This window comes from Apteryx mantelli, chromosome 7 (assembly GCF_036417845.1).
Source record: "Apteryx mantelli isolate bAptMan1 chromosome 7, bAptMan1.hap1, whole genome shotgun sequence".
NCBI classification, from domain to species: domain Eukaryota; kingdom Metazoa; phylum Chordata; class Aves; order Apterygiformes; family Apterygidae; genus Apteryx; species Apteryx mantelli.
Window position 1 is genome coordinate 4,551,384 of NC_089984.1, and position 27,679 is coordinate 4,579,062.

Here is a 27,679-nt window from a genome sequence, read left to right on the forward strand (position 1 = left end):
CGTATTATATAGCGGTAAAAAAATGCAAACTAGGTAGAAAACATTTGCCTTGTCCAATAAGGGGATAGGGGAATTGAAAAGAGGGTTTACTAGACCCAGCAATCCAAGTTTATGATCTCAGCAGTAAGTTAAAGGAACGACTGCACCTCTCGGGAAGACCCTCTCAAAACTGAGCTGCAGAGCAGCAGAACAGAAAGGATGAGGAGGAGCATCTATTTCAGCTGAGCAGAAATCAAGGAAGCCCAGAAAGAGCATCCACATCGCACCAGCCCACCAGCCGCTCTTGCCCCTTGATGCCACTTACAAGTTTTCAAACTGACACACATCCATTTGAGAAGTAGAGGAAAAAAAAAATCCAGAGTAGCAACAGTAAATAATTCAAAGAAATAGTACATAGTCTGAACTAGAAATATGTATTTCTGCAGTTTGAAACCACTAGGAACTTCTCAGGTGACTTTCAGGCTCAAGCAGTAATGCTGAAGCTACCATTCAGGCACTCCATGAGCAAGACGTATAGTCGGAAGGTAAAGACGCTGCTCAGTTTTTTCACTTACAAATCTGCCTCAGAAATAAGCAGACATGAATGATGGAAGTTAGAAAAGAAAGTGTGAAATTAAATACGGACAGATGTTTCCCTCTAGACATTTACCAATAATTTCTCCAAACTAGTCATGAGCAATAAAGCATTCGCAGCTTCCCTTAGTCGATAGGGACGCATCTGAATAATTCCATAGGCAGTAGTTCTTAAATTAAAGCACAGTCTTGCTCTTATGCAAGCTATATTTTTAATCCAGTCTCTCTCACAATCAAGAGACCCTTCACCTTCTCCATACAACTCTTATTCTGTATCTGTAGTCATCATTTCAACTTGCTAGGCATGTTTAATTTTGCCATTTCTCATCCTCCCTTTCAGTCTCTCTACCGCCCACCAGAAGTGTCAGAAACAAATACACTAGAACACTGTAACCTCTGATGTTGAGAATTTTACTTTTCTTCATCCCTAACTCATTAACATTAAACACTGAAAACAATTCAAAGAAAAATCAAGTGTTTGTGCTGCAAGTCACGAATTTAATGTTATTTTGACAAGCAATAATATAGTCTTAGGGGACAGCCACAAAGACATTTATAAAATCTTAACCACTGAACATCTTGGGGGTGAGGAGGAGATTGGACATGTAGATTTTCTTTGAAATATAGCTATAAAATATTATGCTCTCCAGTGCAAAAAGATCCGTTATCATGAGAAAAAGAGATGGTCTAAATTTAAAACTGGTTCCACTGATCAATAGGTGGTGAAAAGAGGGAGAGGGAATCTTCTCAGGGTGGAATAAGAGCGTATGAAAGAATCACACGGGGAAACATTTAGACAATCCTTCAAACCATCTGATGCCCAAGAAGCAACAGGCAGATCCAAAAACACGGCACAGGTTGCTCATACATCTTCCCAAGGAGTAACCAGCAGGCTCAAAGGTAGGAAGTTGTCCAAAGTAACATCACTCTGAAAGAGGACTTGGAAAACTAATGCCCCACTTCCAACCATCTCTCTTTAAACTCTGGCCATGTACTTATTCCAAAATCAGTGGAAAAAGTCAATAGTTGAGGCACATCTCTAATCAAGCCTCAAAGTGACAACTGCCAGGCTTACAGATGATTATCTGTGAAAGCTGGATGTCTGTACAACTTTTATTGCTATTTTTAGAAGGTGACAATTCAGAAAGAACTGGCATGAAGAAGTGGACACTCAGCAAATGTGGCTTTGCTTATGTTCATCAAAAAGATGGGTGGCAATCATATTTATAACAGCATGACCGGTTCCTTTCCCAGCAACGGATCATATTGCCTTCCTCGGCCATGTTCTGTAACATTCGATACATACTCAACTGGCCAGTGCTGAGAAAAAAAACCTGTGGAACAGTGTGTCAGCACAGCCAACTCCACCCATTTTCCTTGTAATTATGGTGGCACTGGGCACACAAGCATGTGTGACAAGCTAGGTAAACCTCAAGCAAAAATAAAGTGTGAACAACAGAGAACAACTGAGTAACTTCATTTGAGAGATCGTCTATCCCATTCTCTTTTTTTCAGTTGAAAAGCCAGAAGCAGTGACCACAGGGACACAACCTCCAACCAGAAGCTAATCCAGGCCCATCTAGCTCTGGTCACAGTGACCTGCAGGGGCCTTCAAACTTGATTCCTGTAGCAAATTGCAGTTAGGTATTAAAAGGAAGACCATGAAGCCCAGGAAGCTTCAGGTGAGCTACTAACCAAGACTGGTACTTAAGTGCATTACTCTGGTGCCCCAAACAGGACAGCAACTACCTAATGCTACGTTCGTTTAATGTTGGTTACCACAACCTTCAGCGACCAGAGCAGGTCGCACTCAGCCTCTCCCCCTCAGACCACCATCTACCAAAAAAGAGCAAAAAGTGTCAAGACTCCAAGAGACTGTGCAGCAGCTGGAGTCACTGGATTTGGCTTTCTTGGAAGGTTTCCTATTTAGAGCATCCCTTCAGCAGAGAAAGGCAGACAGAGGAAGGCTGTAGCTATTAAAGTGAAGCACAGGTCTCCTCTCTGCCCTCCACCAGGATCACTAACCCTGTAACACCCCAAAGCTTTTCCTTCCAGAGAACCACCATTAGGCCAGATGACCCCTTTGCTCTTTCCCACAAATGCTTATTTCTTAGGAGAAAGAGAGCACGCAACATGACACACACAAAGCCAAAGTCTTTTAACAATCCTTAAGAAGCTGAAAGAAAAGAGACTTCTATTTTACTTAATGTACTCATTGGGACCCTCATGAGTATTAAGGGCACTCACATTACAAAAGTGCATGGTTTGTAATCAACATTTATCTGCAGATGTCAGAAGGCAAGATAAACGCGTCGTGTCTTTGCATTAGAACATCAGCATAATGAGTCTGGCATTGGTTTGCCTGTAGACACGTAGAGGGAGAGTCCACCTGTAGCTGATGACTATCTGACTTTCTGAAGAGCACGACAAATAGTCTTTAAATAGTTTAGTCCAACAAGACTCTCCCATTTAAGATCCTTTTGGAGAAATTATGGAAAAAACATTAAGCTGACATATTTGCAACCTTGTCATAATTTACTTCTAAGTGTATATATAATTTTAAAAAAGCTTAACTAACATTTACAAGCAAAAACACTGTTTGCGACACAGTATCATCAAAATTAAGCGTTACTTTACCCTTCTAAATCAAAAGATTCAGTTTGTACTTCCACCTAGAGTTGGATTTATCACTTCCCCAGCATCCCATGCGAAGAACAAAGCAGGAGCAAGTCAACACAGACAACATAAACTTATCCAAAACAAATCACCTTTTAAAACTCTCTCATATATGCTGTGCTCTTCTACAGGTGAAAAAGAAGACCCCTCTCAAAAGGAAAGAGGGAGAGAAGTCATTCCCAGACAGGGCTACGGAGTCAGCGATGCTCCTCCTGAGCAGACCAATCGAGATCAGACATGTGGGTTGCACGCATGCGTTATCGCTGTAAAAACTAAATCCTTCCACAAATCACTACGGAGAACCAAGTTAGCAGTTTCATTTAACTAAACAATGCCCACAGCAAGTCCAATAAGTTGTGACTCAAGTCAGTTATGTTTTAAAAGACTTCTAATTATGAATAAAGGTTCAGAGTGACAGGGAATTTACAGCCCTTGCTAATTCATTTCAATGGTTAATTACCCTCAGTGAAATATTTACAGCTTGTTTACAGTTTGAACTCTACCAAGTTTGACTTCCAGCCATCATATTTTGGTACATATTAGACTGCTGTAATAAAGCCCCTCTAGCATTAAAAAGCTTTTCCAAATAAAGCATAATTAATTTTTAACATCCACCTTTATTGGAAATATCAGCATCGGAAGGGAATTTATTTCAGACTAGGAAATATGTTTGCATTTCTCTGTTTTAGTATGCCAGTTAGTGTTCTGCAATAGAGCTGGCTTAATACTTAGGTTTGTATAATAAAAAAAAATTTCTTATCTCACCTTTAAACTGAAGACTCCATGGCAGGACAACACCACTGTGCAAGCTGCTTGAGCTGGAAAGATGGTTCTTGCCCTCTCTGCCTGGTTCTTCTCCCTTTCTTCATGCACACAAGCCACACAATTTAAGTGGCCCAATTCCCAGTTTCTCCTCACCTCAAGAGACTGAGGATGATTTTGGCAAACAAGGGTTGCAGCAAAACCACTCAATCTTTTTTAATTATTCAGATTTTACGATCTACTTCTCCTGGAGGACACTTAAATCCCCAATTAGTTCAGACAGCAGCACCAGCACTGCTTCAAACCAGGCCCAAAGAGATAATTTAACCTAATACACTGGTGGTGTTCACTTAGTAACTCGTGCACATCAACAGTTTTCCATTTCACACACACACAGTCACCAGGCCACAGCTACAAATATTTTGAACGGTGTTCTCGCCTGGAAAGGTTTTCATTAAAATGACCCGTTCTCACCCAAAGGCTACACAAAGGACTGCAGAACACGTTCAAAGAAGCTCCCAAGCGAGGGAAAGCCTCACCTGCAATTCAGATGCGCATCTGAAGTACAATACCGGAGAAAAAAGCAAGGGGAAAAAACTAAACCGTCTCAGTCATGTTTAGTATAAAGCCAAAAGCTGGATTCTTGATGGAGGGAAGGACCAAAACCCAGAGACACAAAAACCATAAGAGGGCAATCCCCTCCGTTTCCAAAGCTCACACTCAGCCTCCACCTTCAACTCCTCCCTCCCCCTGCTCATCTTCTGCATTTCTCCACTTTTTGCAGCTATGGGAATCGGGGGGGACCCCAAAAAAACAGAAGAAACTAACTTGAGAAATCAACTATTCATATGACATCTCAGAGCGGGGGGGGGGGGGATTAAAAAGAAAAAAAAGAAAAAATCTTGCTAAAATCCACAAGTGCTTGCTGCAATTTCACATGTTAGACAAAAGTCTGCATTTGAAGAGCTCTCCTAACTAAATCAGACCGCTACAGCTTTTTGTTGGTCGAGTTTTCCCCACCTCTGAAAAGAATCATTTCTAAGGCCCGAATATTCCTCCTCGCCTTTTTTGCAAGCACCGCCACGTGCAACACATCACAACACATTAGGGGAAAACGTGATACGAAAACTGGCTCGTGTTTTGTATTTTCAAATTAAATTCAAGGTATGCACTTGCATCAGCCGCTCACAACAAGCAGTAAAAGAGAAAGCAGAGATCTTATCCCTCTACATGAGTAGCAGCCCATTTCACATGCAAACTACTGTCCTTCTGGACAAGATGGTTCGGATTAAGAGAGAAGAACACCGCTATTCCTGGCCTTCTTGCTGGCCAAGGTCTTACACATTGCAGCGAGCACACGATGCACGCACTTCACTTCGAGCATTATCACCAATTGCTACTCCACCTGCAGACAAGCCATCAGGAACACCTCTTAGGAGCAGGGGTTATATATTTCTTTTCATGAAGGAAAACGCAAGAACAGCTTGGGTTTCTTCAGCTATCCGTGCTCTTTGCTTTGCTTGGTGAGCAAAACTAGATATGCCCAAGAATACGCTCGGTCTTTTTGTTGCGGATATGCAAGTCATTGCCTATGGTAAATGGAAGTATTTAGGTTAATGCAAATATTGCAGTGAGGGACAGATGCTTTTCCAAGGGAAGGGATGTTCCCCAAAGCTGTCTCTCCAAACATTTGCCCTCCCTCCTCCTTTTCCTCAAAAGTCACCCTAATGGGAAAGTTCGGAAGAGCCAAAAATTCTCCAAAAGAGAGTTGTAAGCTCCCTGGACCAGGGAAGAAAGCTTCACATGACCAAAGAAAATCACAAGCAGATTTTTTCACAGGAAAGAAGATCTGACTGACAACAGCCCTGTAGAGTTTATAGTATAACTATTATTACTTCAGTATAGTTGCATGAGATTTAAGTTAGCAGAACCAATTAGGGTTGTGGAAAATAAAATTCAAGACAACTACCATATGCATATTTCCTATTTATAATGTGTTACGCTGAGGAAAATGGGGAAAAAATACTAGCTGAAGTAACAGAGCATGACAATCTTTTTTTTTTTCTTAAGGCCAATTAAGTTATTTCTCAAAGAAACTAATTAGTTTTTTTGCGAGAAGGTGGAGGGGCGGGGGGAGAAGAAAAGAACCCATACACATATCCAAACTACCTCTTCCTGGGGTTTACAGTTTGTGCACAGCCTCGCGCAAGTCCCAGCTCATCCGATTAAAGGCTGGTCTTCCGATGCGCTTTTCAGAGCTCCTGCCGTTAACTGCTGTTCCCCACCACTACGCCAGGGGCACACGGCAGCCTCCGACATCCTGAATTTCCATGCTTTGGCCTGACCTGCCCAGCCTCTAGCCTACCTGAGAAGAGCAAAGACTAGCAAAGCCTCCAGAGCAGCCCAAGAGTGGCATACGAATGGCTCCAGGGTGCATCTCGGCTTAAGAGAAACACGACGGAGAAGCAGTGGCGGGAATCCTCGTTCTGCTTATGGGAAGGCGCTTGCAACCAGCAAGGGGTCCTGGACACACCGCACGCTGGGTAGATAAAAGCACCAGAGCAGTTTTCAGGCTCTCCAGTCCGTAACACAACTTCCCACGTGATGCTCCATGTGCGGGAGGCAAGAAGAGCAGCTGGCAGACCTGCCTGCTTTTCCTTCACCCTGTTGGGGCAAAAGCTATCTGAGTCGCAAGTGAAGAAGCCTACTGACAACCAAGAGCCAACCATGCTTTTTCTGCACAGGGCAAGGGGAAGAAATAAAACCCACCCTGAACCAAGCAGCTCTCTGCCTTCGTCACTGTGCCCCACTGGCCTGAAGTTGATGCAATCAGACACAACTCTTCCGCTTCCCGCGCTGCTCCAACCCAGCCTGCTCCCTGCTCCTTGGCAGCTGCAAAACCCTGTGGCTTTACAGCTGCTGCCTGCAGGCAACGGAGCAAATGAGCAGGGAAAAGCCCAAGACACCTGGGGAGATATTAGGCAATGGGGGGGGAAAAAAAAAAATCACTGAAGAAATGCAAGAGCCAAGTGTCCACATGTAGCAACTCCTCAGCTACAGGTGCATCCAACTTCAGGCAAAGGCTGCAGGCACCTCAGCAGCCCAAAACTGCACTCACCTGCAGCTCCAGGAAGGGATGAAAGATGACCTCCCAGAACATTTATTTTTGAAAAATATATGTATATACATTTCACACACATATAATATATAATTATTAGCACCACCCAACCCAGCTACCACATCTCAGTAAGCTGTTTTCAAAAAAATGCCCCCGAGGAAAGGGCCAGAGGGTTTGGGGTTTATTCCTTTAAAGGACAGCATACAAGGAAGCTCGCATAGCCAAAATCTCATCTGTTCAAAGCCAAAGATTAAGTACATCAGGATACTGGTCTGCTGACATTTGCAATACTGACCCTAATGCATAAATATTAAATAAAAGGAAAACCAACAAAAGTGCATGATAATTGGAAGACAATACCTTTAAAACAGATCTAAAGAAACAGGAAAAACAGCTCAATAAATCCCACATCCTTCTCAAAACTGTTTTCTTATTAATGCGACTAATAAAGCTTGGCTAGAATACAGAAACGGCGCATGAAGAATGGAGAGTATAAACACAGTTACTGTTTGGGAAAATAAGGGTGAACACACAGATTATTATGAAGCCCAAGAGAGCAAAATAAAGCTCTGTTCACTGCAAGAATATTAATTCTGAATTAATTTCTTGAATTTTTTACATGCATGGCAACTTCAGGCTAATATTTACGACATACCTGGTTTTATCTTCATATATCAACTATTCAGGACCGTATATTCACAGTCTGCTGAGTACACAAATTAGCCCTTTGGTAAGCGAGGATAAACCAGCAGATAGCACAGCGTGGAGTAGCAGTAAAGTGTGGTTTGGTTTTTTTTTGGAAGTCAAAGCAGCTATGCAAAAACCTCATCCAGCTTCTGTTGCACTTGCACTGCTCTCAGACAGAGCTGCAAACGCTGCCTGGGTCCAGGCCGCTGCAGCCAGAGTCCTGTGTTACCGCCACAGTGCCGCGAGCAATTTTAAAAAATATATATGCATATATTACTGAACAGATTTCACTTCCTTCAGAACACGTTACAGCATTTTAGGCAAACAAAAAATATCTTTACAGATTTTCTGCTGTGCTATTCCCTTCTCCTCTCTTGCTAACCATAAGGATAGTTGCAGGTTTGAAAACTGCTTAGAGGAAGCATTTTATATACCAAGACTCACCTCATCATCCACAGAAATTCATGCACCTCTCCCTTAATAAACTCATGTTTTCGGCAGCCTCCTAGGCTGTTCTATGAAGTAAGTTTTCATGACTATATTGGTAAATGAGGTAGCCATCCTTAAGTAGTCTGTGTGTGTGTGCAGGTAGGCATGTGGGTGCACATGTGTGCATGCAGGTATACACGCTACTACTTCATCTCAGAAGAGTTTGGCATTTCTAGGGTTTAACTTACATTCGGTTAATTTTTATTACTCACTAAAAAAGATTTTAAATGCAGAAACCAATAACTTTTTTCATTTCATACTGTTACCAGGTCTAGTTAACAAGACAAAGAATTAACCATCAGCTTATGCATTGCCAGCTTATTTTCTCTTTTTCTATCAATGCACAAAATCCCAAACCAAACCAACAAAAAACCAAAACAGTCACTCTCTCAACCTTTAAGTGCAGCACCTTGAAAAAGCAAAGTATTATTCAAGGCTAAGTGGGAAAACAGTACTAAGCACGGCTGAATCTTTCTCACCTTAAGAAAAGCTGCTACTTACACTAGTCTCTCATTAGCCATTGCTCTTTTTGCTTGGAATAAGGGGATTAATTAACTCATTTTTATACTGCACACCAACATTATCACCGTATTCCCATTCCTGGGGCACCTAGGAGCCTTAAGCAGCATTTACTTACATGCCAGAAGCTAAACACTGGCTATTCGCAGGTAACTGTGAGGATCTGTAGGCTATGAGAAACATATGAGAAGGTGTTTTTCCCTCAAATACAGGGGGGGAACCCAAGCTCGCCGTGAGCTAGCGCTGGAGAAGAGATTTTTCCATAGGATGTGACTAGTTTTAAACCTGTTCCCCATTCATTAGCCACGAATAGAAAAAGCAGCAGTCAAAAAGGCCCCCCGTTCTCATCTCCCTTAACTGCTCTTCATGGAGCTTTGCCTAAGCCTCCAAAGAAAGCGATATCGGAAAGATCGCAAATGCAAAACAAGTTACTTATTCTTGGGAACGTCTGAAGGCCAGATACAAAAACCAAGGATTATTTTTGCTAAAAGGCATTGGTTTCATTCAACTATGCTGCAACTTGATCTATGTTTCTCTTTATCCAGAAAAGCTTGATGAATTTGCCCGGTCTTATACATTCAAAGACCCAGCTCTATCTAGATATATAGAGAATTATGTAGGACAAAAGATAATACTGCTATTGAGGAGTATTTTTCAGACGCATGTTTCAGTCCACCTAAACTCCTGGTCAATACTACATGGTGTTTCAAAGAGAAAAATGACAAATCTGATGCTCCCAAGACAGTTCAAATCTTCAAATATTATTTTACAAAACTGCATCTTGACAGGAGCATTTACCAGAACTGAATAAAAACACGACATGGACTTTGCTGTGACAGCAACTTGCTTTTCCAAGAAAAATAAGTGTTTTCCAAGGAAGCAAGGCAACTGTACACAGGTGTAAGCGTGCAGTAAGAAAAACTGTTTTAATGCCTATAAAATTACAACTCAGTGCTTCATTAGTAGCAATGGTAGTCTTAGGTTAGGGCTTTCACGCTCCTATGAATATTAGGATCACAACATGTGCTGGTAATGGCAAAAATCACAACCATAGCAAACCTGAACAGGACCATTTCCAGAAGGCACCCAATTAGGACTCCAAAAATCAAAACAGCACAAATAACTCTGCTCTGAACAATAATGTGCAGCTACTCTTTGTCCAAATGCTATACACATCCCAAATAACATCCCAAAATCTATTCCGGTATCAAAATTTTACATTAACAACATAAAACGAGCACATTAAGGACCAAAGAAAAGGTATCTTTAAGTATTCTTTCCTGTACTGGAGAGCCGCATGAATGATGAAAAACATTAATTCACTCAAAAGAAAAACAAAACACAAGCGTTCAGAAACTATTTCATTTTTGCTCTTTAAAAGTCAAATCCATACTATTTTGAACTCTGTAGTATACTATTTCATAAGTCTTAGATTTTAAAGGATAACAGTCTGGGAGGGGAGGGGGAGTTGAAAGACATTTGCTGTTTCACTTCTAAGTTGCCTAAGCAACATTTACAAATCACAACTAAATTAAGCTAGGTTGTTACATCTTCTATGAGTTTCCATACAAAGGTCAGGCTACTAGAGATCAGAAAAACAAAGAATACAGCGAATCTCAGGAGTTCAAAGAAAAAAATATTAGTCCATACCTAGCTTGCAAGTAGCCCACAGCCACAAATCTTAGTCTTCTGCTTAAAACGAACTGAGCATTTGTTACCAACTCAGGAAACCAGAAAAATGATTTAAAGTTTTACTTAAGGGAAAAGATACATATTTAAAATATATTAAAAACTTTTTTTTCCTGGATTTTCTCTCTCTCACACACACACTTGCACAAAAATCAAACCTCAGAATCTCTTTATAAAGGCAACCACTTTTTCTCCACTGCCTGTTACAGCCACTAACCCCCCTCCACACTAGCAGAAACCAGGTCCTCCAGAGCTGTAGGGTCTTTACCTCACCCACAGCAGCAGGACTCAAGGGCTCCCCAGCTCCAGCAACCCTCCTTGCAGCACCAGCCAAATCCCCATCTCTGCTCCCCTGCTCCGTGCTAACTAGGCAGCCCATCAACTCTGATGGGCCACACATGAAAGTCATTTTTTTAGCTGCCACAGGTGCACAGCATTGCTGGGAAGCAACAAGGACTAAGCTCGCAGGGTGAAATAAGGATTTTGAGAAAGCCTACAGAAAGCGAGCAATGAAGTTTGACTAGAAGCTGGAAGAACCAGCCATCAGACTAAAGCAAATGGACAAATCAGCTGTCAAATACCCCTGAGCGCTGCCCCTTTGGCCTCATCCACACTGGATGGTGGGAGAGTTCAAGAGATGACTTCTGCTGGCAAAGCTCATGCAGTTGCTCCAATGGAAAGCATGAACCAAGCAAAGTTGTCTGCGTTTTCCACGTATACCTACGTAACATCCGTGCAGCAGTCTCTAATTTTCTTTTTCCCTGTTTGGGATCAAACCTTTCATGTAAATGAGGCCCCTTCTCCAAAAGCAACAAGTTTTGGAATTTTTAAACTGTCATGAAAATGCTAATAGTTGCTTTAATGGTATTTCTGAGCAACTGAGCATTAGAAATGCTTGGGAGCAGCTGGTGGACCTTGAGAGCTCAAAAATCAGAGAAAACAGCAGAAGAGCCCTTACCAGGAATTTGGGGGTTATTCGGAATTTGTCAGCACGCGACTTACAATTGTTCAGTTTCCTGAAGGTTAAAAATTCTGCAAAAAATAGTCATACAAAGCAGGATTTGCACCCATTTTAAATGCCAAAATTATAAATCTTGAACATCCTTAGTTTAGCTCTTCCTAGCCTTTGGAACTAATGGGACAATTAAATGTGGTGTATCAAGAATGAGAGCACTTTGATGCTAAGCTTTACTTACAGAACAACTGATGAAGTAGTATTGCATATGCCACTCTGTGCGCTAAAAACAGCGTGTGCAGATCTTCCTGGAAAAAATGATAAATTGAGGTTGTTCTCATCTGCATAATAGCTGAACTTTATGGCCTATGTCATCAGCATTAACGTATAAGACGAGGACAATAGCAGCCTGTTACGTGAGTGTAATCAAGGAATAAAGAAATAAATAAAATAAACAAACGAACTCTCCAGAATGGAGATTTCAAAATCTACCATGCTAGCAGCGAATCCAAGGCTAAGTGCAGCTGTATCACAACCTCCTGGGCAACGATCAACAGGGGCTTAACGAAAATATTCAAAGGTGGCATTTGTGATGGAGAACCTGACAAGCTCTAAGTTAAGGTGATGGATTATGGCGAGCAACTTACACCAGCATCAGCCAAAAGCCATATGGCAACACGGTGCAAAACAGCGGCTATTTTGAACAGGTAGTGTCAGAGGAGTGAAATTAAGGGCAGCACCATGCTTTGGCTCGTTTCCAGCTCCAAAGCTCCTTGCAGCAGCCAAGGTGATGGTGGGACTGGAAGCACCTGGAGTTGAGGGCTGCCCCACCAGACTGAATCTCATACAGCTGGGGAAGGTTTAAGAATCACCTTTTCTCAGGAACCACCCCAAGGCTTTAGAAATTTCTTTCTGGAAAGGATATAGACATTACAAAACAGCCCCAGCCAAGGAAATCTTACAGAGATGTCCCCTGGGCACTGCGGCTGGCTTCACTATCGATAGCTAGAAATTACCGAAATAAGAAGGGAACCAATCTCCTTCCCAGTCTTGCATTAGCGAAGGGCTAAAAAGCTCTGAACGGACCCTGTGGGCAAGGAAATTCAAGAATTTACAAATCATCTATTAAAAACACTAATGGGAATGGGCAGCGATAGCTCAGAGTACATTCATCATTCATGATAAGAGAGAGACCCTTGAGTTTCTTTGAAAATATTCTGTCCAAAACCAGGAGGTTTTTAACTGAGCAGTGATCTGAGAAACCCCAAAATAAATGCAGATCTTGGACAAAAATTACTAACTGCCTAAACAGGTTTTATTAGAAAACCTATTACTTATGAGGCATCAGCAGCTGACAAAAATCAAACCAGTAACAGAAGCTCAAAAAAAAAAAAAAAAAAAAGGAATGTTCCATTTGTTAGCAATAGGTTGGGTGAAATATGTGCAAGTTTTCTTGATTTAAAAAGATAAATTTCTACAAATAGCAAGCATCTGGTGTTGTTTTATGGTTTTTTTTTTTGTTTTGCCTTCTTTTTTTTTTGCTTCTAAACGCAAAGCCCATTGCCCGAGAGAGCAGCAAAGAGGAGTGAGCTTGCTTTCGTGCCCTCGGTGTGCAGCGCGGGGGGGATCGCGGCTTCTCGCGGCTCTGTTTGAATACTAATCCCAATTAGGGGAAGATGAGCGCATCTGCACCCAGTGGGAGGACTCACAACATCTGCGGGCAGGGAATGTGATTAGCAAGCGTGAGGTACTGCGCTTACTACAGCGCTCGTTTTTGGAAATAAAAAACCCAGAATTGCGTTGAATGCGAATTTGAAGGAGAGTAACCAAAGGAAGGAGCCGCTGAGCTGCAGTTTAAACGTTGTCGAAACTCAAAGGTAGGACGGTAGCGGCACTGCATGAAAAGTCAACAGGAGCCTCTGAGCGCAGGAACGGAGACTACAGAACATCTCATCCCTTTATTGTGGCAGGAAAATAAAACTGTTTTTGAAAGGAACCATAAAGCTGTAAGACAAAGTGATTTCTGAGCTAATTTAAAGGATTACCTAAAAACCTAATAATCTCCTGTTGTAATTAGACAAATGGCATACTCAGATCAATTAAGCGTGTCATTAATAAGAGTATAAATTCCTCCCCTCCATAAAAAGGCCAAAATAAGAGTGCTCTATTGGACCGTTCTTCCATTGAGAAATACCAGTTCGTCCGAAAATCCTCAGATGAAATCACCATGCAAAACATTGCAGACACACAAAAACTATTATCCTTCCAGTTGAAAATTCAGACGCGTAACTCAAACTCAAGAAATGATGAGCAACAAAGTGTTCCAGTTCCTCTGAAGTATGGAATATTGAGTTGCATCTCAGAAGCCTTAAAGAACCTTAAAAAAAGGGGGGGGGGGGAGAAGTATTGCACAAAAAATGCTAAGATGCAAGAATAATCCCTGAGCTATTTTAGCACTAATCTAAATTTGGATGGGACAAGATAGTGCATTAGGATGTAGAATTACATCAGTGAAGGCTGGAAACCTCTGCTAGTGTTTTCAAAGCGCAAAGCAGCTTATTCCTACTGATAGGCGAGAGGCTCTATGAAACACTAGGATCAGAGACCTGTGCTTAGCTGCCTCTCAGCAAATTTTTAATTTATTGGCATTGAAAACAATTGTCCAGGACTCTTTACAAACTAAAAGACGTTTCCGCTCACATCTGCCCTAGATGAGCATAATTCTACACTTTACTTGTCTGTGTTGGACAACAGCTGCAATAATAATAAAGTTACTTTGGGAGCGATGCCTTGTCTCTCAAGGACAGTAAGTTACCTAATTACTTTTAAATCACAATTTTTAAAATATGCTAATAATTTCTGTTAAAACTGTAAAACATCAGAGCAAAATACTCTGCATCCCTTTTCCTCTAACATTACTAAGGAAATTCTACTACTATTGTCATGCAAAGAGAGCTGGTTTTTTGATCTTGAATTTATTTAGCCTCTCCAAAACCTGCTAAAGCAAGAGATTTTCTACCTTTATTTTATAAAACATTGATCAACGAATATGATTAATAAGTGTAAACAGTAAATTTATATCAAGTGTTTGCCATGCAAGAAAAAACCTCTAACTCTATTGGCTTTTCCTATCCAAACGGCTCATGCTTATTGCTAGGTTTTCTCCAACCTGCAGTATCATTGTGTTTTATTTACAAAAATCAGTGCGTTTTATTTCACAGAACTTATGTCTACTTAATGGTAATTCAATAGTAATAATTGAGCAGAATAGGAATCAGTTTTAAGAAATAGCAGGAATTGCTTCAAAATCCTCTTCTGGAGAGTAACAGATGCTATTTTGCTTCTTGTAACCCACATTTTGCAAGAAATACCCTTTCTCTGGAACTTTATAAAACTTATTAGTACCATAAGAGATGGTACGTAGGGCAGACGCTCCACGCACAACACGAAGAAATAGTTGCAAGGACTGAGAAAAATTGTACTTTTTTTCTAATTCCCTGGAGAAGATATTCTCACTTCATGTCATGAAGGAACCCAAGTATTTTGTGTAGCTTCTTACCTATTTCAGCCGGTGTATACATAAAGGAAAATGTATGTATATTTATTCATATTTTACCAAAGTTTCACTATTTCTGAAAAGCTATACCTAATATTTTAACTGTAATACCTAGATGTCACTAGAGTACTCAAGAAAATGGTCTCATTTGGGTCAATAGCATAGATGGATTTCAAATCTGTTCATGCATAAAAAATGGTCTTTTAGCTATCCACAGACAAGAGTAAATCCATAAGCACGTATTATGCATATTAGAAACTAAGCATTGAATTTCTTTTCCACTTCTCATATTAACACAGTCAATACATTCAAAGAAACTGCATAAAAAGGAGATTGTATTGCTCTATAATGGAGTGTGAACTCTATGGCTTTTCTGTCATTTTCAAATCAAATTATGAAACAAAAAAATCATTTAAATTAAGCGAAACACCCTTCAAGCTTCCAGCAGCTGCACAGAACCGAATGCTCTCAGCCCCCCTGAAAATATTCTTGCAGAGGAATGAAAGCAATCATCCATCCCAGCCTGCTCTTCCGTTTATTCACAAGTTTTGATTTCTCTTCCCCTTTCATCGTCCTATGTATCATCCTCCTCCTCCAAAGAGATTGATCTTTGCACGTTCTTCCCATTCCTTTTGCACCTACTGTCCTTCTCCTACTTTTGTTCAATTCAAATCCTCATGGAGCTCTGTTCTTCAAGAAAACACGTTAAAAAACAAAACAAAACAAAAACAAAAACCACATCCATTTCTCTTGTTGCATCTTCCTGGCCAAAAAGCAGCTGAGGTCACAGCTAATAGAAACTAAGGACCATCTAAAAAACCCACCAAATCCATGGAAAAAGCACATCAAGTCCATGGAAAATGCAGGTAGGTCCAATACTTGAAATATGTAGGTCCAATACTTGCAATGTCACCTGTGGACCTTAAGTGATCTTCATTAATCCACTGTTTCATGTCCAACCTGATCAAAATTATGAAAAACCACTGGGCTGCAATAAACGTCATATTGTCTAACGATGGCAGCCCGAGATGCTGTGGAGCCGATGTGGACCCGCGCAACAGTTCCAGGACCTCTCACTTGCAAGACAAGCACAGGGAGGATTTCTGTGTTCGTACTTCTGCAGGTCTTACCATTTCTTGAGGCATTATATGCCAAGGTATTGTTTTTTCCCTTCAGGGGGAGGTGGTGCAGCGCTGCAACTGTTCCTACCATTCTTTCCTAGAAGTGTAAAGAACGGGGATAGCGATCCTCCCTAACAAGGTTTGCTTCGGGAGAGGCCAAAAGATGGATCTGCCGGCTTCCAGTTCCCGTCGCTATTGTACGAGAACACAGCAAGAAATCACAGGCGGAGATGCCAACATCACGATGGTAGCTCCCTACACATCTCGGCTGTGCAGCTACCACAAAACTATCAGAATACTTCCCACCTCTTGAATGAAGAGGAGCTACCTAAAACAAAGCATAGACACAAGCAATGCTGACAAAATAGGGGAAAATGCTTTCCAAGATCATCTGAGGTGCCATCACCTCCTCCTGTTGAAATAGTCTCTCTTCAGCTAACATGAAATCTCAGATGATCTCTTCCACTAAGCTTCTGTGACTAACTAGGATCACACATAACAATCTTGTTTCTAGCACCAGCAAGAGGCCTTAGCCACATCTTCAGCACCTCCAGCGTGAATGAGTATCATTCTGAATAATAATCAGAGGATAGCCCTAAAGTTTCGGCTATTACAAGATGCAGTTTGTTTTGTGGACCTCGAGGCCATCGGCTCTGCTCTTCAGTGGCTTCTCAGACCCAAACATCAGAAAAACTAATGAATCACCCTTGAGCTGCAGTGAAGATCACATTCAGATCAGCCATGGCAAGCATTAAGTGCAAAAGAAGTGTAGAGAAAAAAAAACAACAAAAAAACACAATCCAACTGGCCTGGTGAAAAATATGTATTTTCAGGGCAGACCGGGCAAACAAATTCTCTCTTCTTTTACTGCTGAAGAGAACGAACCCATTCCACTCAGTGCAGCGATAGTCTGCGTATCCAAGTGCATTTCAATGCTCCAAAAACTCTTATTAACTTCTTAGAAATAAAAAGATACACATGTATCCCAAAGCAGTCCAAACAGCACAACGTACCGGGGGAATATTCTTGTAGGCAACAGCTATTGCCTAGCTATATTAACAGGCAGCTAAGAGAGATTACTGAGACCAGTGTGCATTGTGCACGTCTTAACTAGCTGGACACAACCTATTGGTCAGAAACTTCTCCTCCTACACAAATCAACGCCTTAAATTTCTTTCTTTTTTTTTTTTTTTAATGTTACTGGAAATGGTATTATACTGCTTTGAAAAAAATCTTCATTGGATTTCTCCAGAGTTAATACAAAAACATTGTAGTGAAGACACTATTTTTTGTTCTCCTGATAGCTCAGAGGACATGCTCTTAGCCAGCTTTGAGTACGAGGACACCCTGAATAACTTCCACAGAAATCCAACTATAAAATATAGGGTACAGCATAAACTTCCCCTCCAAATATTAAAATAAAGGGAGGCTGCTCTCGGACAAGCAATTTGCGCTTCCATACGGATTCAGTGATCCAGAATCAGAGAAGCGTCACTCAGCCGCCTCTCTAAAACAACAGGGAAAGCATTCATTAGCTGGACTTACTCGTAGACGGACACAGTTCATTAAGTATGCTGCTGTCTCAGCGCGTACAGGAAACTGTTTATAATTCTGCTGGACGTGCTCAAGCTTCCCTTTCACTAGGGCTGGAAATGAAAGAAACTTCCAGATAATGAAAGCTAAACATCTGGCACATTCAGAGAACACTTGCATCCTAATGACGGTGGGAGAAGCAATATCGCTCATCAGTTCATTTCATAACAAGCACATAGGTTGTGTGGGGAGACAGTAAATACACAAACCTTTCTTTTTCTCCCCCCCATCGGGCACTCACAGTTGTCTTATTTTCTGCAAATATCTACCGGCAGCCTGGATGTTCTTGAGTTAGAAACCGAAGACTACGTCGGCACTGCTACTACCAACTAATTCCGTATTCTTGCGAGAGTCTGCTCAGGTGTAAGTCACATTTTTCAGGGGCTGTATGTAAAGTTTTGGCTTAAGACAGAAACCAACAGTCTGATTCCTCACTCCGAGAGCCATTTCCAGCCACGCAAAGCAAGCATTAGGCGCTTGCTTATGCTACCAACGATGCTAGAGCTTCACCACCCCAGCTTCCCAATCTAGACATCTGCACAAGCCCTGGCAGAGACTCTGGCACTACCCAGCCCTCAGGAAGCACTCAGTGACCTTCAGGGTAAGGTCTGTGCTCTCCATGACTGTCTCGAGGGCTTCGGAAGGCAGCCAAAGGCAGAGACAGTCCCCTTCGGCTCTGCTAAAAGCTGTATGGCCAAGTCAGGGCTTGTGGTGACATAGCCTGGGCCACGCAGGCTTGCTCTTCGGGGCTGAAGATCCTCACGGTCATCCCATATCAAGGAGCCACTGTGATCAATCCAGAGGGGAACAGCCTAGCCCCTCTCAGCAAGACTACTGAAGCCCAAACCCAGATTTAAGGGAGATACTGGTGCTGCTCAAGAGGGACACAGATGGAGGTGGATGACATATGCCTGGGATGCAACGCCCACTAAGACCACCTACTCTAGAGACAGTGACTATCCCTATCAGGGAGAATAGCTCTTTGAATTGGTGGCAACGTCTAAAATGGGGAGAACAGGCCGCTCCAAGTATATCTCAGTCTAAGGAGTAGCAACAGACACGGCAGATCCCAAACTAACACCATCTTTGTTGTCAGCTTGCGTATTTGTTGATAGAAAGTCAAAGTCATAAGCCTTCCAAGAAAAAAACATGGGGAGAGAGGAATGTGAGGACTTGTCCTCATTTCCAGCCTAGCAGAGAGGAGGAAGAGCACCAGGGACTGGACCTGGCAGGGTTCACCTGAAAGCAAGCATGCCCCTCTGAGGCCCCATTACTGCCTGCTTACACATGTGGTAGTGCCTGGAAATAGCCATAGCTGACCCAGCTCCCACTGCAGCGCGAGGTGACTCTTGTGGAGGCCTGCAACTCTTCTCATGACACGGCCTAGACGCTGAACTGGAGGAAAATTCAGGCTTAACAGTGGCTGTGATAACTATTCGAGAAACAGGCTAGACAACAAAATTTACATTTGCAGAGAGCCTCAGTGACCCCGTTGTGTAAATCTCAGCTGAGAGTGGTCTTAAAACAACAAAAAATCCACGCAGCCACCACTTCAGGTTAATGCGGCGCTACTCTATCTGGCTGTATAACATACTTCACGGTAGGCCTACACACTGCCTGCTAATAACAACAGAGCAGCTTCATGTAGGATGAAGGGAGCAAAACTCAGCTTTGATGTTGTGGGTGGGAAAAGAGCAGCAAGACCAAGGATATAAAAGCAGCAATGCCAGGACAAGGGAAGAACAAGAACATGGACAAAAAAATACAACTCCATTTTAACTATCTGAACAGAGACACATCTCCAAGGAATACCACATGGACGTGTTTTACCTACTCATATTGACATAGCTCAATGCAAAAGACAGACATTATACCAAAAGATAAGCAATGGGTCCACCTGCAGGATTGTTCATGCTGCACTCTCAAGTCTCTGAAGTTGAACTGAGGCCCAAAACAATGCTAGGCAAACAAAGGTCAGTCGATCAGCTTTCCTCTGGACAGCTCTGTAAACAAGAGCACCAGCCTTCAGCTATGCCTAGTGTGCAACTCATCAGCCGAAGCACGTGTAGTAATAACGGTAGCCTACCACGGCTCATAAATTGCAATGTGGATTCCACTTTCCAGCTGATGCTGGGACACCTGCGAGAATTTAAGCTATTAAATTTTAAATTATAGAGCCGGAATTTCTTCCCCTGCTCCCCGCCTCCACGGAAAGCACTGCCAATGGTCTGTTCCACAACCTGTTCAACATTCGGGTAATTCAGAACCGTATTGCAAGAAATAACAGGAGTCAAGGTTAACAGAGAAAGCACATTTTCTCTGCTCGTTTGCAGGTATGCTTAGGTCAAGTGAGTATACTAGACTTTTGGCTACGTTTCAAGCGGTGTGTGTAGCATTAAAACTCACTTGCAGAGGCAAAACCAACGCCCATCTTAGCTATTTAGAAATCAAATTGGACGCTGCACGGGGTTGATGTGGTCGTGACAGTAGGAGTTAAATGGGGCTCTAAGGTTCCAGAGGTAGACCAAGACATTTATATCTCACTTCCACCAAGCTCCACAGGGCAGTTTTTGCCAAGCTAGCAAAAACTCCACTAGAGCTGAAAAAGTGTTGTTGATGCCAGCAATCCCATCCCTTCATTGGCATACTGCCTCACACACTGTAGTGTGAAGTACATTACACAGAGCATCTGACTTGCAACGCTCACCATTTGGGCAAGTAGAAGCTCTTAGACTTGGTCAGGGCAGACAAATCTTCTGGACCCATGCACAGATATGCTGGCAAGGATGAATCAAGTCAACATGGTGCGGGAGGTCTAGTAGCTCTACTCCAGACCCAGAAGAGTCAACTCTGCCATAGTTCCTGGTTTACTGCGGTAGTTATGCATCCTCTTGCAACAGAGCTTGGTGGCCACTTCACTATGCATTTGGTTCATAAATATGGAAACCAGGAGAGGATTCTACACAGCTTATCCCCATGATGCTCATGGCTTCCTAAGTATGTCAGGTATACAGTAATCCAGCTGGTTTTGTGACCACAAACCAGGAATGATAAGCCATCCAGCATGCTGTTTACTCAGCAAGAACAACCCTAAACAGTTTTCTACCTGATTTTGAAAGAATTTAGGCCAACGTAGTGTGGTGAGCTGATCTGGTTGGCAACGATTCCAAAGGTGTAGCACTACGCTTCCTGGTCAGGACACACCAAAGCATGCAGAAACCTGAACGTAAGACACAAAAGTAGTGGGGGATACAGCGTTATTCTCAATTCACAATATCATTAATGCAAATTCTCAGTAGGTGGAGCAGGTAACTTATAGAATTGAGTCCCTAAAGCACCAAGTTTGTTGGAAGCCCATTACAGAACTGTTATGGGCAGGAGGCAGTGTGAAACTACATCACCACATTAAAATAAGTATCAATTATTTATGAATCAAGGCTGTATATTTATGGACCAAGACCAGCTCTGTATCCTATTTTCAGCTTCTGACCTGTTGGGACAAGCAGCATCTGTTTAATTTGGCTGTTCCTGGTCTGGTCTGTAGAGTTGCTATCAGAAAGGGAAACTGTTTGAGGTGACGCCCTCCAGCGGGTGAGGGTGATTGCTCCTTGCCTGGGGGAGCAGGTGAGCCAGGGGGAGAAGGTGGCTTTGGACGGCAGAGTAGGACGAGAGGCACAGTAGGAAGCCAGGAATCTGCTGAAGCTGGGAACCTGGGAACCTGCTGAAAGGAAAGCAGTGCGCAGACAAGCCAGACCTTCATTTTTAAGGATAGAGTACCTTCCTTGGGTCCAGAGGGGACCTGAGTTTGCTACAGCCTAGAAAGCCACTGAATGGATTGAAAATAAGTCTGGACACAAGGGCAGGAGGAGAGTTGCATACAAACCCCTTTATTCCCCCCCTCACCCCCATTCTTACATAGTTACTTAAGCTTTATTTACAAAGCCAAATGTTCCAGTTTATATTCCAATAAAACCTGGCTTTAAAAGTCTTTCTAGTCTTTTAGGGAATTTCACGATAAAAAGAAATTGCATCTGCTTTACTCTTCTGTTAACACGGATTGCTCCTTAGCCCGTCTTCAACAGAATACTCCACGCTCAGTTCAGCCCATGCACAGTGCAACCCAATGCAACCCAGTGCCGAGCATTTGATAGACTCACAGAATAGCTGAGGTTGGAAGGGACCCCTGGAGATCACCCAGTCCTACTCCTCTGCTCAGAGCAAGGTCAACTACAGCAGGTTGCTGAGGCCCGTATCCACTTAGGTTTTAAATATCTCCACACACACACACACACACACACACACAAATGCAGACTCTTCTACCAGAACAGAGCTGGGCTGCTGCAGATGGACACAGTCTAGGGACTATATCTAGATCAGGAACTGTCATTCAAGGAACCTAACTTCTCCTTTCACAACCTAGAAACATCCTGACCTGGGTATGTTCAGAGGTAAACTGTCACAAACCATACTTGTCCCAGTGAATCATCAGAAATTACATCTCAAAATCCTGATGCAGGGTTTGATTGTCACAATTCTGCCCTACTCTTCCCTCATTCATTTAATGTAAAACAGCGCAGAGTGCTTGAAAATAACAAGAATATTTATCTGATTTGTAATCTAATGGGTGTTGGTATTTTGGGAAGAAAAGGAATACTACCAAGCAACTGTAATTTTTTGGAAATGCAAAAGGTGTTTTAGCAACTCAAAAGTCGCATTGAAAGTAGATTCAGCTTACACTACAAGCTTCATAGCAGCTTCAAAGCTAAAGCATCAGTGATATTCAAATGTGCAAACAATTTTAGGAAAAAAGTCATAGCAGAATATCACCTTACAGAAGGTATATGATATTAAAAACTGCCATAAAACCTTAGAGACATTTAGTGCGGTAATAGAGCTTAAAATTCCTTCTGCATATTGTGATACAAAGGTTTTATTCCTGAAAGCCTGGATTTCGTTCTGGATTTTAGCATTGAAACCTTGCAGATATTTCTTTGTTAAACCAACAGTTAATATCTATCCGTGCATGATCTTGCTGGCAATTTAGCTGATGGCTCCGGCTCGGGGAAGAGAAGGTCTATTCAGCTGAGCGGAACTTGCATTAAAATGAACGGGGCACCACCAAAACGAGGACTGGAACACAGACACACGGACACAGCAATACATACACCAATAACCTGAAGATTTTACAGTAGTTGCCATACACATACACACACACAAATATACATATATAATTTTAGAGAGAGCGAGAGAGATTGAGAGATGCACTCAATTAGCTGCAAGCACAACAGCAGTGTGGATGTAAAACCGTGCCACCTGAGAGCACCGAAACAAAGATTTGAACATCAGGATAGTGTCTTCAAGGGACTTCAGATCAGGTTCTGAATTAGCACAAGGAACAAGCTTCAGATCTGATTATGTCTGCTAGCTTGCTGTCGTCACCTCACCAGAACTGCAAATGCACCTGCTGTGTATCCAGGTCGTGGATCAGCATATGTTGGGGGAAAGACAAAGAAATCTAAAATACCTTCTCCGCAGACACAGACAAGAGCATCAGCAGCCGTTGAAGGCACGCGTTATGGGGCAGGCTTCTGCGCAGGCAGGATACAGCTAGCAACTTCCAAAGTTGCTTTCTGGATGCAGCTGCCCTTGAGCTATGGAGCTTGTTACAAGGTAAGAACACAGCAGGCCCAGTTAATGGCGGGGCTGAAACGCTGGTGTTGTTACCATGCCTCTTTGTAGACAGTTCTTCCATTAACTGTGCCTGCTTCTTTTGGGAGCAAAGATCTGCCAGGAGAAAATAACGGTTTGCACGCAAATGCTGGGAGCCTGGGGGCCAAAACAGAGGCACCGCCGGTGCAACCAGCTAACCCGACCTTATTATTTCTCCAGCCATGACTGGCGAAGATAGTCACTAAAGGATTTGCTATTTGAGAATGATATAAAGCCAGAAGAGCACCATATGTTAAACTTCGATACTGGTTTTGACCAAAATCACTCCAGGCAGCAACAATCTAGTCAAATTGCATTTGACTGTGGTAATGTCATAAAACCCTTGGAGCAACATGTAGACTGCTGTCGCGTTCTTAGAGGAGTAAGTACTACTAGAAACACGGTGACTATCGGAGAATTTTCCAGATACAAAGAGTAAAGAATACTAAGAGCAATGTAATTTGTATACTCTCGTATGTGATGGATTCAGTGGATAACCTTCATATCCTTAAGAAATGAGGTTAATTTATACTTGCTTTTGAGAGAGTTCACTCACAGAAGGTAAACTTGCTTTGAATGATTAAATAAAATGGAAGAACAAAAGAAAACAGATTTGTAATTACAGGTTATCAGCATTTGTTTGGGGGAAAAAAAAAGAAATTAAGGGAATTAACTGGACAAAGCAACTGAACTGAGGAGCTCAGTTATCTGAATATGAAGGAGATCTGGAAATCATCAAATTAGGTATCAAACCCTTTGGTATTGCAAGGAAGAAAAGAGAAGAGAAAGACTTTCAGGAAGAAAGAAACTCATGATTTTTTCTGGATGAATGCACACCTCTAATAACTACCTCTGTATTAGAAGGCTATAAAGGAAAACATAAGGAATCGGGGGGAAAAAAAAGGAAAGCAAAAAAGCCTAACAATATACACAACTGAGAGGTCAAGAAGGAAAACGAGAGAGAGAGAGAATTGCTATAAGACAAGCTGAGGAAGTCCCAAGTCCAAACACAGTATTTTGCTGCTTTTGATATCTTTATAAAGCTTTTTTGGTGCTATAAGTAGGTAAGGATCAGGAAAACAACTAATTGAGTTGCCACACAGCGAGAAGGGTTAATGGTAAAGGATAATCTAGGTACCAAAACACGTTCAACCTTATTTTTGGTATGGGCGTTGATGTTGACTCTGGTATGATACACAAGGGTACAGAAGTGGGAATCATCATAAAGCGAAATGAAACCTTTAGGCGACGTTAAACAGTCAAACCCACAGCTCTGAAACAAACGGCACACAAAACTGAACATTGCTGAGACGTTTTTTTTTAAAACAGGGATGATAGCATACAATTAAAGAGTAGGAAATAAACTACTCGTATTTAAAGAAAAGGAAGGGAATAATTTTCTGCAGGCCTTTCTACAAGCCCTACTTCTGCAGCAGGCAGACCAAGTTTTATTCTGTTCAAATTTCTTTTTCAAGGCAGGAAGGCACTGCAAAACCTGCCCAAATTCAGGAGGGGTTTAACCAAAGGTAGCCTGCGACGGACTAACCTAAGGGATTACCTCATCACATAACATTCCCCAAATGCTGTAGATCCCATTAACCTGGAGTTTAGCAAAGTGCTCGGCGCTGCGTCACGTGGGGAACCGTTCGTTAAGCTGCGTCTAGCACGGGCGTTTGGAGACGGGCGAGCATCTGCTTCAAGGGGAGCCCGCGGCAGAAGTCCCGAAAACGTCAGGGAGCAGTAGAGGTTCCTAAGAGGCAGTCTTGATCTTATTAAACATTCGCCTTAATAACTCCATCACAAATATCAGGGATAGGCTGAGGGCGCTTAATACAGCAGGGATACGGATGTTGGAAGAGAGGACTTAGAAATTACACAGAAATAACTAGATGCTCTGAAGAGCTGGAGTAACAGAAATGGCAAAATTCAGTAATACCCTATCAAGGGCGTGTACTGTAGACTAAAATAATAATAATAATAATAATAATAATAAAAAGAAAGTTTCCCGATATGCTGGGCACTCCCCAGTTAAAACCCCAGAGACGGCGGCCCAGGGAGTTCGGGTTAATCACAACCTAAGTATGAACCTTGACTGTGATTCAGGTGCAAAAAGGCAAACGTGACCCTGGGATCCAGAACAGACACATTCCCATTAAAACGCAAAAGCAATGGTATCTCTGGAAAAAATACTGGTGAACTGTAAAAAAAATGAATGCCACGTACAATTTTGATCGCCCTCATTAAAAGAAAGATGAATCTGAGAGGAAAGGTACTCAAAAGGACAGCAAGGGCCCTGGAAAGAAAGGAAAGTTTGTTAAGCAAAGGACCATCTTGGCACAACAAATCGTCAAGACTGTATTTATTCGGGGAATCAGCAGATGGTTGCAACTCCTGATTTCTATGGGAGTACCGGGGACAGGAGAAGAAAAGCTAGTCATACATTCGCTTTTGTGATGGGCCTCAGTAAGCATGATGAAGATGGTCTCATATTAAGGCGGCAGTAGCAAGAATCACAGGTGGAGACATGGATGGTCCTTTTCCACCTTGAGCTCCTAATACATTTTTTCAATACTGAACTTGGATCAAACTGTGTCAAAAATGGCTACAAATGTCAGCGTTACCACATCTCAGCCCCGACACAGTTTAATATCAATATTAAATTACCCAAATGGCTTTCACATGTCCTTTTTTTTTTTTTTTAAGTTACTGCTTGTAGATAATGGATGAAAAATTGTGATAAAAATACACATTTTGAAAAAGCATGAATGGCGAAACTTAAAACTTGACATCTCAAACCAAAGCCTGCAGCGCACAAGGCATCAACTCTCACTTAACTCCTTTAACCCTTGCAACAATCTAGCTGCAGAATAAAGCCACCAGCTACAGCCACTTCACCTGGTTTTTAAGCTGACCAGCTTCCGTTGCATTCATATTGCCATTTAAAAGTAGCCGTGAGCAACTATCTGTTCAGCATAAAGGACTGGCTAGGATTCCCAGCGGAGATGTTATCATCAGAGAATCCTATACACCGGCAAATCAATAAGCTCATACCAAGAAAAAAGCTTAAAAAAAAAGCCCTCTCCAATAAGCCTCCCCACCTTTCCGAGGAACATTAAAAACTTTGAACCACAATTTTACAGGCGACTGCCTTTCTGGCAAAGCTATTACACCTGAGCAAATATGACACGAGGTGACACTACAATTATTCCAAGCGGTGATTTAGCACAAGGAGGTAACCATAAAGAAGGGAGCCAGCTCCCAAACTGCTTTCCAGCCCGCGTACTCACCATCCAAGGGTAAGGTGGGAAAGGCAGCAGCCGGGGCGAACATCCTCGCCTCGGCGGCTCCTTACAGCAGCTGTGAGAGCAGCGCTTCGTCGCTAAGCGGAACGGCGCCCTCATTAAACTGCACTCTTATTTCACAGGGCTGCGGCCGCAGAGCCATGTGGATTACGTTCCCGAAACCCGAGCACTAACGCGGAGAGATAAAATGCATCGAGTAACCCCTCGCCAACCAGCCTTCAGCCTCCCCAGCAAGAGGAACCCCAAAGCGACAGCTGCGTTCAGGCAGCGGCAACTCAGGCTACACGGACAAACTCTCAAACTCTCTAAGGCCGGACTCAGTCCTGTAAAAGTCCACAACGCGTTAATGTTAATAACACGTGGTTAATTATTTATTCTATCCTCTACGCTATTAGCTTACCAGCTCCAGCAATGAGCTGACTTCAAAAGAAGCAAGGAGATGTGGACCTAGAGTTAACCTTACACTGGACCATGTTGTTCCCTTGTAATAACACAGCACTTGCAATATAGGCTTCGTTCTGGTATATATATTTATACATACATTCATCCATTTTGTCCTGAAATGATATCTAAAGCACCGTAAACCTATTTATAATTTCCTGTATTAAATAGGACGCCATAATCCATCAAACTCACCGGTTTCTCAAACTAAAGGATTGCCCTTAGATCGACAGTCATGTTGCAATGAAGACTGCAAGGAAAACGCAGAACCCCAAGAAAAGTAATTACCTTGGCTATTTGATATTACTTTAGCAGCACACAAAGAATACAGAAAAAAAAATGCTAGGCAGTAAGAAGGGTTAAATAGGAAGGATAATCTAGGTATAACCCAAAAAATCTGTCCCCCCCCCCTTTTTTTTAAATTAAAGCCACTGGTGTTGACTGTGGTATGAAAAATGAGATGAAGGAAAGGGGAACAGAAAGTACAAA

General features: G+C 42.3%; 1 protein-coding gene and 1 long non-coding RNA gene across 2 annotated transcripts in view; both read right to left on the reverse strand.

Moving 5' to 3' along the window:
- The window catches only part of LOC106485155 (protocadherin-15-like), a 335,439-nt gene extending 314,547 nt beyond the window's left edge, over window positions 1-20,892 (reverse strand). Inside the window, exon 1 of the mRNA XM_067299667.1 lies at window positions 20,845-20,892. The gene's annotated coding sequence lies outside the window, so the exon portion shown is untranslated. The remainder of the gene's footprint in view (window positions 1-20,844) is intronic.
- Window positions 20,893-20,934: 42 nt separating this feature from the next.
- Window positions 20,935-27,679, reverse strand: part of LOC106493075 (uncharacterized) — a 185,321-nt gene continuing 178,576 nt past the window's right edge. Inside the window, exon 5 of the long non-coding RNA XR_010884683.1 lies at window positions 20,935-20,958. This is a non-coding gene — a long non-coding RNA (uncharacterized lncRNA). The remainder of the gene's footprint in view (window positions 20,959-27,679) is intronic.